The sequence below is a fragment of the Podarcis filfolensis genome (assembly GCF_964270895.1).
Source record: "Podarcis filfolensis genome assembly, chromosome: 9".
Classification (NCBI taxonomy): domain Eukaryota; kingdom Metazoa; phylum Chordata; class Lepidosauria; order Squamata; family Lacertidae; genus Podarcis; species Podarcis filfolensis.
This window is the reverse complement of record NC_139610.1, coordinates 15,724,486-15,737,794: the sequence shown is the minus strand read 5'-3', so window position 1 is coordinate 15,737,794 and position 13,309 is coordinate 15,724,486. Positions and strand designations below refer to the sequence as shown.

Sequence of the window (13,309 nt, the reverse complement as noted above, 5' to 3'; positions counted from 1 at the left end):
TTTCACTTTCGTTGTACATACCAAAGTTGAAATAATATAAATAATATTACCTGGGTACAATTAAATAGAACTTAATTTAATTGTACCCTGGTTATATTGTTTATATTATTTCTTAAATTTAGATCTTGCACACATATAAAACAGTATAATTAAAACTTCTGGAAAAAAAGTAAAAAAAAAAGCATTCTAAAACACACAAAAAAACAACTCGTTAAAAACAGACTGCATTTTATTGTCAGCTTAGGGCATCTACCCATTACAACATTTTGAAAGTATATTCCCTTTGCACTGGTGGTTAAGGCTTGCCAAAATTGCTGGTGCTCAAAACTCCTTCTGGTTTCAGCTCAGCTGTAAAGCTCTTCCTACAAGCCGTGTGTCAGCTGCACCTCCTTGTTCCTACACTACAACTAAAATAAAACAACTCGAAACTGTTTCTCCAACTTTTCATTTCTGCAGATGTTCTCAAGTTGTTCTTTTAAAGGAGTCAATATAAAAGGAGAACATACCGAATTCTACTGACTTCATCGTGAGGAGTAACCATACCAATCACCAGACTGTGAAGTCAAATATTTTTCTGGGGGGTGAGGGGACTCCTGCACTGCGTGCAAAGCTTCAGGCACAGTCTGTTGATCATTTCTTATAGATTGATGACTCTGTAGGGTATGACTCATGGGATGCAGTACTGAGTTGTTGAAATAACTTTCTCAAGGCCACAAAATGAATCCAAGGCAGATGTGGGAATTTTTAACCCAGGCCTCCCAAAAGCAAGCCCAATTTCACAATTCAATTTATGCTAGCAAAATTTACTTCCTAAGTAAGACAAACAACATTACTGCAGAAGTCCCATGCATATAATCGGCCAAGTAAACTCCAATACGAGGAACAGACTTGGCATATGGGAAGGGCTGGTTATATGATGTTGTATTGCATTGTGTTATGGTATATTCATGTACCACCTTTTGGCCTAAAGCCCAAACTACATTCAGATGTGAACACCACATTATATTAAAAAAAAAAAAAAACCACACAACTTGAGGAAGTCCAGGAGGAAGTCTCCATAACAGTGAAATATCTAGAAGCCAAGTTATGTGATTAATGGTTGGAGGAATGTTGTTTGCTTAGTTGGAGAAGAGAAGAGTGAGGTGTGACATAAGAGCAGTTTTCATGAAGGGCTGTCATGAAGAAGATGAAACAGACTTATTCTCTGTTACTCCAGAGGGAAAGACTAGAACCAATGTTTGGAAAGTTGCCGGGGAAGCAGATTTCAGCTAAGTATTAGAAGAAACACTGTTGAACAGTAGCACAGAGTGCATTGGGAATGGTGGGATCTTTCACTGGAGATATTTCTGGGGGGGCTGGATGGCTATTGTCCATGGATGCTGTGGTGGCATCACGAATTGCAGGCCCTATACCGAGTACAAGATGACAAGATGGAAAACTTTTGGGGAAAGTGTATTTCTGAGGTTTGATGGCTCATAACACCTGATTGGCTCTCTAAACACTCATGCTCATTGGCTACATTCAAATGAAGGAAAGCTACTGCATATCAACCTAAGCAAGTTGTGCTTCCCTTTTCTGGTTATTTGGCTATAACTTTTGATAGTATACAGATAATGGAACAAACTTTGTTGCATTGTTGTTGTTTAGTCGTTTAGTCGTGTCCGACTCTTTGTGACCCCATGGACCAGAGCATGCCAGGCACTCCTGTCTTCCACTGCCTCCTGCAGTTTGGTCAAACTTATGCTGGTAGCTTTGGGAACACTGTCCAACCATCTCATCCTCCGTCATCCCCTTCTCCTTGTGCCCTCCATCTTTCCCAACATCAGGGACTTTCCCAGGGAGTCTTCTCTTCTCATGAGGTGGCCAAAGTATTGGAGCCTCAGCTTCAGGATCTCTCCTTCCAGTGAGCCCTCAGGGCTGATTTCCTTCAGAATGGATAGGTTTGATCTTCTTGCAGTCCATGGGACTCTCAAGAGTCTCCTCCAGCACCATAATTCAAAAGCATCAATTCTTTGGTGATCAGCCTTCTTTATGGTCCAGCTCTCACTTCCATACATCACTACTGGGAAACCCATAGTTTTAACTATACGGACCTTTATTGGCAAGGTGGTGTCTCTGCTTTTTAAGATGCTGTCTAGGTTTGTCGTTGCTTTTCTCCCGAGAAGCAGGCGTCTTTTAATTTTGTGACTTCTGTCACCATCTGCAGTGATCATGGAGTCCAAGACATGCATTACATTGTTGCATTACATTCTCCATTAAATTATAATACTGTATTTATCACTGTAAAGTAACATCAGACATGTTAGTCTGGCTGTGTTCTGACTGTTCTGCACACATACACCATGAGAAGTAAATCTGTTTTTTGCTATGGCCTTTTGTCTCTTGCTATGTTATGCATCTGGTAAAGAGGTAAAATTCCAGCATTTGCCATGAAGTGGGATACAGCAAGGCAATGCTGTTGTTTTTTTAGTGTGGTATCTGCCCTTGAAATTTTATCGGTATCTTCCAGAAACAGAGCTTGTGCGTGTTCCAATAAAGGACTGGATGGCTGATCTTGCATAGAGATAGATTTATCATGACATGGAGGTGAGCCTGCAATACCATGGGCTTTTCAGATTCGGTTTCAATGTCTTTCTTCACTGATATCCGACACCAGAAAGGTACCATTTACCTTCATATTTTCACAATTTAATTAGTTGTTAATATACTGGGATAGGAGGAGATGAAACATCAGTGCAGAAGACAGTTTCATCATTCAAGTTCCAACTTTCTATACACAAAAAGCACCTGGGACCAAAAGAAAAAGAAAACCCACCTTAAAGAAAATCAACTGATTTTTACATGATCCAGTGGTGCAGGTTTAAGTGTCTGTGTTTGGTTTGTGAAAATCAAAAAGAGTTGGGAGAACATCCCAAGAAATCTCTTGGTTTTTGCTACTGGCATGGTTCCCTGTCCCAGCTACTGTGAAAGTATTGGGATTTAAAACCAACCAACCATTTGCAACAAAAACTGATCCAGGAAAGCTGCCTTAAGTGTGGTATTCAGGTGCAATACATATTTTACAGAGCAATCCATATCTGCTTTTCACCAGGCTGGGGGGAGGGGGAGTGAACTTGGTGAAGGAGCTTGAAACTGCCAATCTTTCACCAGCCAGCACCTGCTGAGTGATGCCAGGGCAGATCTCCTCCTGCCAACTCCAAAACAGGGCTTGCTGGGTTGGCCTGGAGTCTATTGTATTGTGAGTCAGTCCTGCTGCCATCAGATGATGGTGTCAGGCCTGATCTGGGTCTAATCACTGCTCTAGCTTCCTGCTGATGTCGCAATCTGCCTGCCACTCCACCTTCTACCATGACCATAGTGTATAGCATGGCTGTGGATGTGGTTAGAAAAACATCCCCCTCACAAAAAACCCTATTTGTTTTATGCTTTTCAGGAATCTGTGCTAGTGACATAGCTACTCCCCTCTACACTCCAGATTCGGCATCAGCCATTGTTCATACCTCTACTAAAATGTCCTATAATTAATGATATAATTAATGAGCTACATCAATTATACCTCTTTTGTTTCTCTTATCTAAGGTGCAGGTGTGTCATTTACATTGCAGATTAATATTTGCTATAGTGGATTGTCAATCTGAGTTTCTGTCATTCATTGACAATGCCTTGGGCTATCTTCAACGGGTTCTTTCCTTAGCAGGTGAGATTCTGCCTGCCGTGTCACAGGCATTCTAACATCTCACTGACTGTTAAGAGAGTAAAAATGGAATAGTAATTGGGCAACAACTTCCTCCTCAGATAGGTAGACATGGTTCTGACTTTTTGCACTTTCATATATGGGGCATAACTTTGGGAAGATTTTTTAATATATAGCACTGAGTCTTCAAAACCCATTTACCCTAAGAAACATATAAACAGCTCAGCTCTATGCATAGTTATTCAACAGCAAGTTCCAATGAGCTTAATAAGAATTATTCTTATTATGCAAATATGCAGAAGATTTCAGCCTTATCTCCCCCCCCCATTGCATATCTCCCTCCTGTTCAGAAAGTTGTGGCTGTCAAGTGTTTCTTTCCCCGGAGTCTGCTCCCGTGTACTTCACTTGAGTGGACACTGGACCCCATATGACAGTTGCAGTCTTAGCCTCCATGAATATTTTTATTGAAATAGGTAAAGGTAGAGGGACCCCTGACCAATAGGTCCAGTCGTGGCCGACTCTGGAGTTGCGGCGCTCATCTCGCTTTATTGGCCGAGGGAGCCGGCATACAGCTTCTGGGTCATGTGGCCAGCATGACTAAGCCGCTTCTGGCAAACCAGAGCAGCGCACGGAAACACCATTTACCTTCCCGCCGGAGCGGTACCTATTCATCTACTTGCACTTTTGGCGTGCTTTTGAACTGCTAGGTTGGCAGGAGCTGGGACAGAGCAACAGGAGCTCACCCCGTTGCGGGGATTCGAACTGCTGACCTTCTGATTGGCAAGTCCTAGGCTCTGTGATGTTGGTAAAGAATAGTGCCCCCCCCCAAAAAAACCCCACACCTTACTTCTACTACTACCATGGTTATTGAGTGGCTTGTACCAAAGGTTCCGGCTCTGGAAATTTCTTCTCACTGAGCATAACACTTTCGAGTCAGTGATTTTATTCAGGGTTGTTGCAACAGAGAAAAGTGTTTAAGTCCTGCTTGTGAAAAATCACTCCCATTGTGTTCCATGTGCTTCCTCTCAAGGAAGTATGCACAGGGTTGCATTTGTCTTGTTCACACATTAATATTATTATTGTTCTTCTCGTCATTAAATGCATTGCCTGCCCTTCTCCAGAAGGTCCCCGGGTGAACCACCACTGTTTAAAATTTAGAATTAAAAACAGAACATATTACATTCACAAGAATAAGGTGGACCCCTGAAATCACATATCTCAGTTGTCAAAAGCAAAGGTAAAGAGATGTGTCTTCAGCATTGACCAAAGGTTGTACAGTGAAGAAGTCAGATACAGTAGAACCTCGAGTTGCAGACGTAATCATGGAGGAACGTCTTCAACTCGAAGCGTTCGCATACAGAAGAGCGCACCTGTGGACGTGCGACTGGCAAACCTGGAAGTAACCCATTCCGGTACTTCCGGGTTGCCACGGGACGCAACTTGAAAAGACGTAACCTGAAGTGGACGCAACATGAGGTATGACTGTACAGCTTTGTAGGGAGAGCATTCCACAGTTACGGGGTTGCTACTACCACATATCTTCTGAGGGAGGTGAAACTACCAAGAGGGCCTCCTCTGCTGATGCTAATACCCGAGGGGGTCTGTCAGGAAAGAGGGAGTCTTTGAGATACTTAGGGCCTAAGTCAGTTGAGAGCGTTGAATGTGAGCACCATGAACTGGGCCCATATTACCCTGAACACAGGTACAAGCTACACATCTATAAAGGTTTGTGTGAAAGAGTGGACAGTTGTTGTATCTGTGTACACTCGCTGAACATAGTATGTGAACACCCCTGTTGTTATCTCACAAACAAAAGTGCGATGGGTGTTTGGTTCCAAGGGACTGTATTATACAAAGGGGAGAAAGAAGTTAACGAAAAGCACAAAACCTTGATCCAAGCTATTTGGAAGCTATGAAAGTATTCACTGTAGCCCTGAGTCAAGCACTCCTTCCAACTTTATTTAAGAGTATTTTTATATTGAATTCTAATCACCATGTTTCTCACCTCCTAACCTGCTTGGGAAATAAATAGCATGCTACCAAAGTACAGGCACCGAGAAAAAATTGCCAATTGTCCATTAGAGGATTATACTTTTGTGGTAGCTGTCATTAGTTGCCCTGTTCTCTGGTTCTAAGTGATGTGACATTTCAAAAATTGATAGATTGTTGTGAGCACATGTATGCACCATGTTGCCTTGGTTTGTTTGTTTTCAAGCATTATCGAAAAGAAAGAGCTTGATTATTATTAGTTTTTTAGTCTTTTTTTATTTCCGCGTGCCTACAAAATAGCCCAATAACAAACATTAGTACAGATGGAAAGCCTCAGAACCATTCTTCACAAATGAATGGATTCTGATTATGGGAGCTTGGCTGTTTTGGGAACAATACAGCAGGTTTATGAAAGATTATGTTGCCTCAGTTGTCTGTGAAGTTTTGGCATTTGGTCCTGATTCTGTTTTTTGTTTGTTTTTGCCTAAGCCTTTGGAGAGCTTATTTGAACAGGAAGCCTTCCATGGGACCACAGCCTTATTGGGCCTATTGATTTATGACTTGCCTTTCTGATTTGAGACTAGTATACACTGGCAGTAGAATGAGGTGGGAGAATGGACTGTGATCGTTCAGACTAGGTGGGGTCTTGCCACATTTTAAAACGATCCCTGCTGTAAAAACAAGTATCCAATCTGCCTGCAAGTTGAAGCAACCACAGAAGAGAAAATGATGTACTATAACTTTTCCCCTGATGTGCTTCTTTTTAATTGTCAGAATATTGTTACATGGTGGAACATTTTCTTTTAAAATAATAATAATATGTGAACCCTGTTTTCAATCTGGCTAGTTTAGTCCACTACCTCATTCTGCTACAGGTGTAAAGCAGTTCTAAGGCTAAATGATCAATGTATTTATTTCATTTGTAGTTGGCCTCCACCACAGGGAAGTGGTGCCACTGCTATAACAAACGAATTGTGTTAGGGCAGTTCAGTGGAATCAATAATCTGGACCTTGTGTAGCTATATATGAGCTTTCCTCACCAAGAATGAGTTTCAAAGTTTTACTGCAGAACAGTCTTAAATACTAGTTACATACCATGAACAAAATAACAGAGTAACATATTGCAAACAAGTAGTGTGGTTCAGTCCTTTAACTGCCTTATGCAGTTTTGAAAATCTTCTTCTCTCTGGTCCCAGAGAGAGATCCTAAGCTCGTTCATCATTGCAGGGAGTTGCACTGAGAGTTGGAGTCGAACTACATTTGGATGGTCATATGTTCTCCATCCTTGATATATAATCATAACCATATATTTTTATGTTGGATGGTTGATTTCCTCTCTCTGATTCCAGAGAGAGATCCTAAGCTCGTACATCACTGCAGTTATCCTCTGCTACAACTCCTGTTATTAAGCACCTCTGACTTCTCAGGTTTCATCTTCTGCTGTGAGGGCTGCAGCTTGGGTTTCCTGTGATGTGTCATCAGGAACTCACTAAAATGGAAACACACCAGCTTTCCGCTTTCACCCAGAGTGAAACCTCTTGCTTAAGGTTAACTTCTCTTTACAGCAATCCAAATACAGTGGTACCTCGGGTTACATACACTTCAGGTTACATACGCTTGAGTTTACAGATTCCGCTAACCCAGAAATAGTACCTCGGGTTAAGAACTTTGCTTCAGGATGAGAACAGAAATCGTGCTCCGGCGGTGTGGCGGCAGCAGGAGGCCCCATTAGCTAAAGTGGTGCTTCAGGTTAAGAACAATTTCAAGTTAAGAACGGACCTCCGGAATGAATTAAGTACTTAACCCGAGGTACCACTGTACAATGCATTCAAATATAGCATTTTATGTATTTGTAATTTTAACAGATTGGTCTCAACCACAGCCACACCACAGGATTGGCAGATATTCAGTTTTTCATCCCTTGTAACCCGTGGCATATTCCTCTTTCCCCCCCTTTAACTGTAGATCATAAGTACCTTTGGCTATGTCGTTTCCCTGCGTCATTTTGTAAAGTATTGTGTGCACTAAAAGTTCCATATATATTGGTGTGAGGAACCTGTGGAACCCCCACCTCCCTTCTGGTTTTGCTGGACTAAAATTCCCATTATTCCACCATGCTGGCTTGTGTTGATGAGAGTTCAAATCCAACCACATTTAGATGGTCATGTGTTCTCCACCCTTGATATATCACTATAACCATATCTTTTTATGTTGGATGGTCAGTCTCTCTCCACAGTGATTGATATTTGTACAGCCATCATCAGCTAAGGTCCTTACTTATATGAGATATAAACCCAATCTCAGACTGGCACACATGTTTGCATGCAAATGCATCTACTGTACATTAGCATAAGCATCAGAGTTCACAGTGCTAACCTTAACAATGTTTTCTCTCCTGGATATTTGTATTTCCTTGTAACACATATACTACAACTTCAGGTTCACAGGGGGCCTCCACGTGCCAGTGCAGATGTTCCTCAGTAAGGATTTTTATAAAATTGGCGTCTTTCAAAAAGAAGTTCTCTACTCCCAGTTTAAAATGCAAATGGTTAAAATGGAAACATCCCAGCTGATTATAGATGGCAATGATAAAGCATGGACAGCTATAAAGAAGCGAGGCAAGGACAGTGACAGGGTAGATATTTTCCCCCCCTCAGTGATAAGATAAACCTGCAGGCGAGCCTACCAAACACAAAACCCACCTTTGTCAGACACTGCATAATCCCACACAATACTGGTAGAGCGTGACTTTAGTGACAGAATTTCTGGATTCAATAGAGAGATGAATGCTATGCTGATGACCTTGTGTTGGCTAGTGCAAAGTTTCCATCTTTTTGTGTGTGCAAAAGTTCTGTTTTCTGCATAAATGTGGAAAATATGGCAGCAAAAGCAAAGCAGCCCACAGTTTTGCTAAATATCCTCAAATGTGTGATCAATGAGGACACAGGCCACCAACCTAGACAGCTTTAAAGGGGGTTTAAAAAAATCCATTGAGGGTGAGGTTATCACAGGTCCTGATGATTCCAATATCACAAAGACTCTCCTCCCTGCAAGAGAGGGGAGTGGTTGTGGCCGGGAGCCGGACTCCGCCTCAAGCAGGGGGCATTTGCCCCCTGCCTCCCACTTACCTGGCTGGCGCCCACGCCCTCGGCCAGGCACCCAACCAGGTGCCTTCAAGGGGGCGTGTACAGCAGCCTGAATTGCTGCGGCGCGAGCCTCCAGCCCTCACTTTTGTCGTCCCATCGCGAGTCACCCACCCTCCACTCCCTTAGAGCAGGGTTTCCAGTTTTCTTTTGGCCTTGCTATGGACCTTAGGTTGGTCGCCCTGGTTGTCCGGGGGGCCTGGTAGGAATTTTTCCATTTGGCATTAGGCTTTTTGGTTTTTTCGCCTACCTCGTAGCAATCGTCACAACTTTCGTGGTATTGGTGGGTAGGTTAGGCATTGGAATAATGTGTTGTGGTGTGTCGAAGAGCTAGGTGTGGCCATCGCCTGCGCCTTCAGTTTTTGGGTATTCCGTTAAAGGAATCCGGCGGTCGTATATTCTGTCCGATGCCTGCTTGGCGGGAGGCCATGGCACGACCCTCGGTGACATCAGGGGAGAGCCTATAGTTGGATTAGCATCAACAGGCTCCACCTACTGGTGAATAAACCCCCTTTGTTTTTTAGACTCACTCCTCTCCGAGTGGGTGGAGTCAGCTGACGTAATCCAATGCCTAAGCCAATACCTTTTCACTTGCTGTAATCAATAAAGTTGTGGCCTTTTCTTGCCCATTAACCTTATATCACGTGTCCTTGTGTTTCATTCCACTGCGCGGGGTTCGGGTCCTCGAACCACAACCAGTATGCCTCCGAATACCAGTTGCTGAAATGGTGAGTGGGAGGTGCTCATGATCTGTGTTCTGGGTTTGTTCCCCATGAGGACATCATGTTGGGCTAGGTAGGTCTTTGGTTTGATCCAGCAAAACTCTTCTTAGGTTTTTATGACCTCTCCAGGGCCAGATTTAGGTTTGATGAGGCCCTAAGCTCCTAAAGGTAATGGGGCCCTTTATATGTCCCCCTGTCCTTTTTTAACAAATTGTCACTGTTTTTTGTGTTGAATATATGCTACAGTAAATGGTAATTTATGGACCTAACAGGTATCTAAAGCCATTTGCACATAACAAAATATGTATTTTATCAAAGTAATTGTGGAACTGAAATACAATTAAGAAGAAGTATATTAATAGTGAAACACAATTAAGAAGACGTACCGATATATTAATAGTGAAATAAATATTACGCTCTGACTTAAAATGATTTTTTATTCATAACAAACTTAATAATGCAAACACATTGGCATTTGGCAATAACAAAAGTTCCTTTAGAAACACAATTTACAAAGACTCATAATCTAGTCTCTCAAAACTTGCTATAACATGAAATAATAATAGGTGTAAATATATGATGCAAACTACTAATCATTATAAATAGCAGAATGTGGGCACCCTATATATAGAAATAAGCAAACCAGTGATATTTTAAGGAGCAGGCTAGCAGGCAGGGCCCATCACTTACATCATAGGAGCCTACACAACACAAAACACTGTTGCTGTTTGTAGGTTTTATTTTATTTGATTTTTATCTTATATTTTGGAAATGTACATCCAGTTTTTTCCCTTTAATTTTTTTGGGGCCCCCCAAGAGAGTGGGGCCCTAAGCTATAGCTTGTTTAGCTTATATGTAGATCTGGCACTGGATCTCTCTCAAAAACTGTTCTGATAGCCTGTCTCCAATTGATCATAAATCTGATGCATACATATTTGTTAAAACCCTGAAATGGAAATATGGCTGATAAATACGACACAGTGGAATGGGTCCGTAAGACAAATTTGCACAGTGTCATGGTTATACCCCCCCTTTTTGTTTTTTGTTTTGTTGGGTTGGGATCAACACACTTCATTACCTTCACCATCATAAAAACAAGCAAGCATAGCAATCATATACGGACAGCATGGTGTGCCACAAACCTTCACAATTTATTGTGTCAAAGGACGTTGTCTAATCCACAGAAGTTTGTAATCCACTCACGGGTTCCTTCTTGAATTTTTTGCATTGCAAAAATAATGTCCAATAAAAACTATTTTCAGTGATATAGTGCTATATTTCACCTTACAGTCCTTTGTAGCTTGTAGCTGAGCTGAGTTTGTAGCTGAGCTAGATAAACGTAGAAATAGATTATGTTGATCACTGTCAAAGTTAGATGAAATAATTGTGTCATATAATAATTCATTGGCAAAAGACTTGTGTCACCTACTAATCAATATCCAAGGTAAGTAGCTAACCCAGGGGTCAGCAAACATTTTCAGCAGGAGGACAGTCCACTGTCCCTCAGACCTTGTGGGGGGAATGGACTGTATTTTAATAAAAGCACACATTCTACTCATGTAAAAACACCAGGCAGGCCCCACAAATAACCCAGAGATGCATTTTAAATAAAAGGACACATTCTACTCATGGACTGTCCGTGGGCTGGATTGAGAAGGCGATTGGGCTGAATCCAGCCCCCGCGCCTTAGTTTGCCTACCCATCAGCTAAGCTGTTCCAAAAAAACAGATGGTATCCAATCCTATCATGCATGAAAATCTCCTTGTGTTTGAGTAATGGTCTTGTGAATAGGGATATCTGAGGAATTCAGTCTTTGAAGATTCCAATACGAACTGACCTTATCACCAGCTCCTGAACTAACGTGCAGATCAGAAAGGAGCTGTCCACTGAATTTTGCATTCCTGCAAATGTTGTCTCACAGCCCCTAGCTTGAAAAATGTCGAAAAATATGTTTTTTAAAAGCATGTTTTGAGGCGAAAAATTAAATTGAAAAAAGAAACAGTTTAAAAATGTGTATTTTGGGAGAATACACGGGGGGGGGGGCTGGGTGCAAATTAATGTGACGATGTGATGTAAACACATTTGAAAGCGACATGGACTGAAAATAGATTGATTTGTTCATCCCTGCATGTAAGCTAACCCACAAGGAAGATGTTTTCGCTCTGTGACAATTAGCTATTCTGGTCAGTAATAATTTATCTGTAATTTCTCAGCTGAGTTGCCAACTGAATGAACCATTACTTTATTTCTGGTAAGTTAGACCCCCCATTACAAATCTTCAGGTTACTATTCCGTGTTTATCAATTTGCTCAATGCACAAAAATGATAATGTGTGCTGTGTATCGAAGAGTGTCTAGGCTATTAGGAAGAGATGAAATCCTTTTTAGAAACGCCAACAACTACTGCTTTAAATTGGAATGAATTTCTACAGGGCACGCATATAAGTTAAGCTAAAGTTAATTTAGTTTGGTAGATAGAATATGTAGGAAAATCATCTAACTTTAAGTTTGCATTAATGCAGTTCTTCAAACTTTGTGCATAAAAGTATGAATAAGGTAGGAATTTTAGTATAGGGCTGTTCCTGTGTTCTTTGGCTATTAGGGGGAGCAGCTGTATGGACACCACCCACAAAATCTCCATCACTGCCCAGTCCAGCAGCTGTGTTGAGTGCTAAGATCTGATGGGAAGCTTCTTAAGTGCATTTGGTTCAATGCACTTAGAAGCCTTCTTTTGTTTCAGAACCCATAGGCTCCTGACAGAACCATCAATGACCAGAGAGAGATGTTGTGGCAGCTCCTCCCCAACCTTTCCTTGGTTTAAAAAAAAGATCTGTGTGCTTCGAGGGAAGGCGGAACTGATGGGGCAGCCATTTCCAGACCATGAATGGACCTGAGGGAAAGGAGAAATGAGGGAGCCCAGGCCAGAGAACTTGTGTCATCAGCTCCTGGTTGGACTGATTTTTCTTCTTCTTTCTTTCTTTCTTTCTTTCTTTCTTTCTTTCTGGAAATAAGTAACGTGGAAATGAGCACTAAACTCTAGCTAGATTCCACTGTATTTGAAGAAGGCTTTACATTGTGCGAAAGATCACACTGCGAGCAAAAATTAACTGGTGAGCAAACATCAGGAAGATGGAATAAAGCACTGTCTGTGTGCAAGCTAAGTTTTTTTTTATGAGCTGGAAAAAAACAACACATACTGATGTTTTCCTATGATGGAAAGTCATTAACAATAGCTTACCGTGAGTGAAAAATATACAAGTGCACTACTGACTCACTCCTGTCTCACTCCACTCCTCCTTGAGTCAAGTACAAGTCATAAGTCTTAGCTTACTATGGTATGGAAGTTAATACTCATGGTTTGCTTTTCTCCAGTCAAACCACAATGCTAAACCAATGGGTTTTCTTGGTTCACCAAGGGCCAGCTCACATGCACAATAAACCAAAGTCAAAAAGGGGGGGGGGAATGGCAAAACACAAAGGAAGTGATACAGTGATGCTGCTGTTTCATGGTAAGCCATAGTTTATTTGATGTGCAAGTAGGATGTTAATATGTGGATGTGTGCCACAGACTAAAAACAGATAAAAATAATGAATGGTGTGGTTTCGATAAGATTTGGGGGCACATTTCTCTTTTAGAAAATGCACAAGTGGTTGCTCTACTTATGCTGGGCCAGTTTTAGACTAATCTTCCTCCATTTTCTTCTCAGTATATCTCTCCCCCTCCAAACACATTTTGTTATTATTTACTTAGCATCCAGTACT

General features: G+C 41.6%; 1 protein-coding gene across 1 annotated transcript in view; it reads right to left on the bottom strand.

Moving 5' to 3' along the window:
- Nucleotides 1-13,309, bottom strand: part of LOC310770241 (tigger transposable element-derived protein 1-like) — a gene marked incomplete at its 3' end in the record, with an annotated part of 672,525 nt that overhangs the window by 256,047 nt on the left and 403,169 nt on the right. The gene's annotated exons all lie outside the window — the stretch shown is intronic.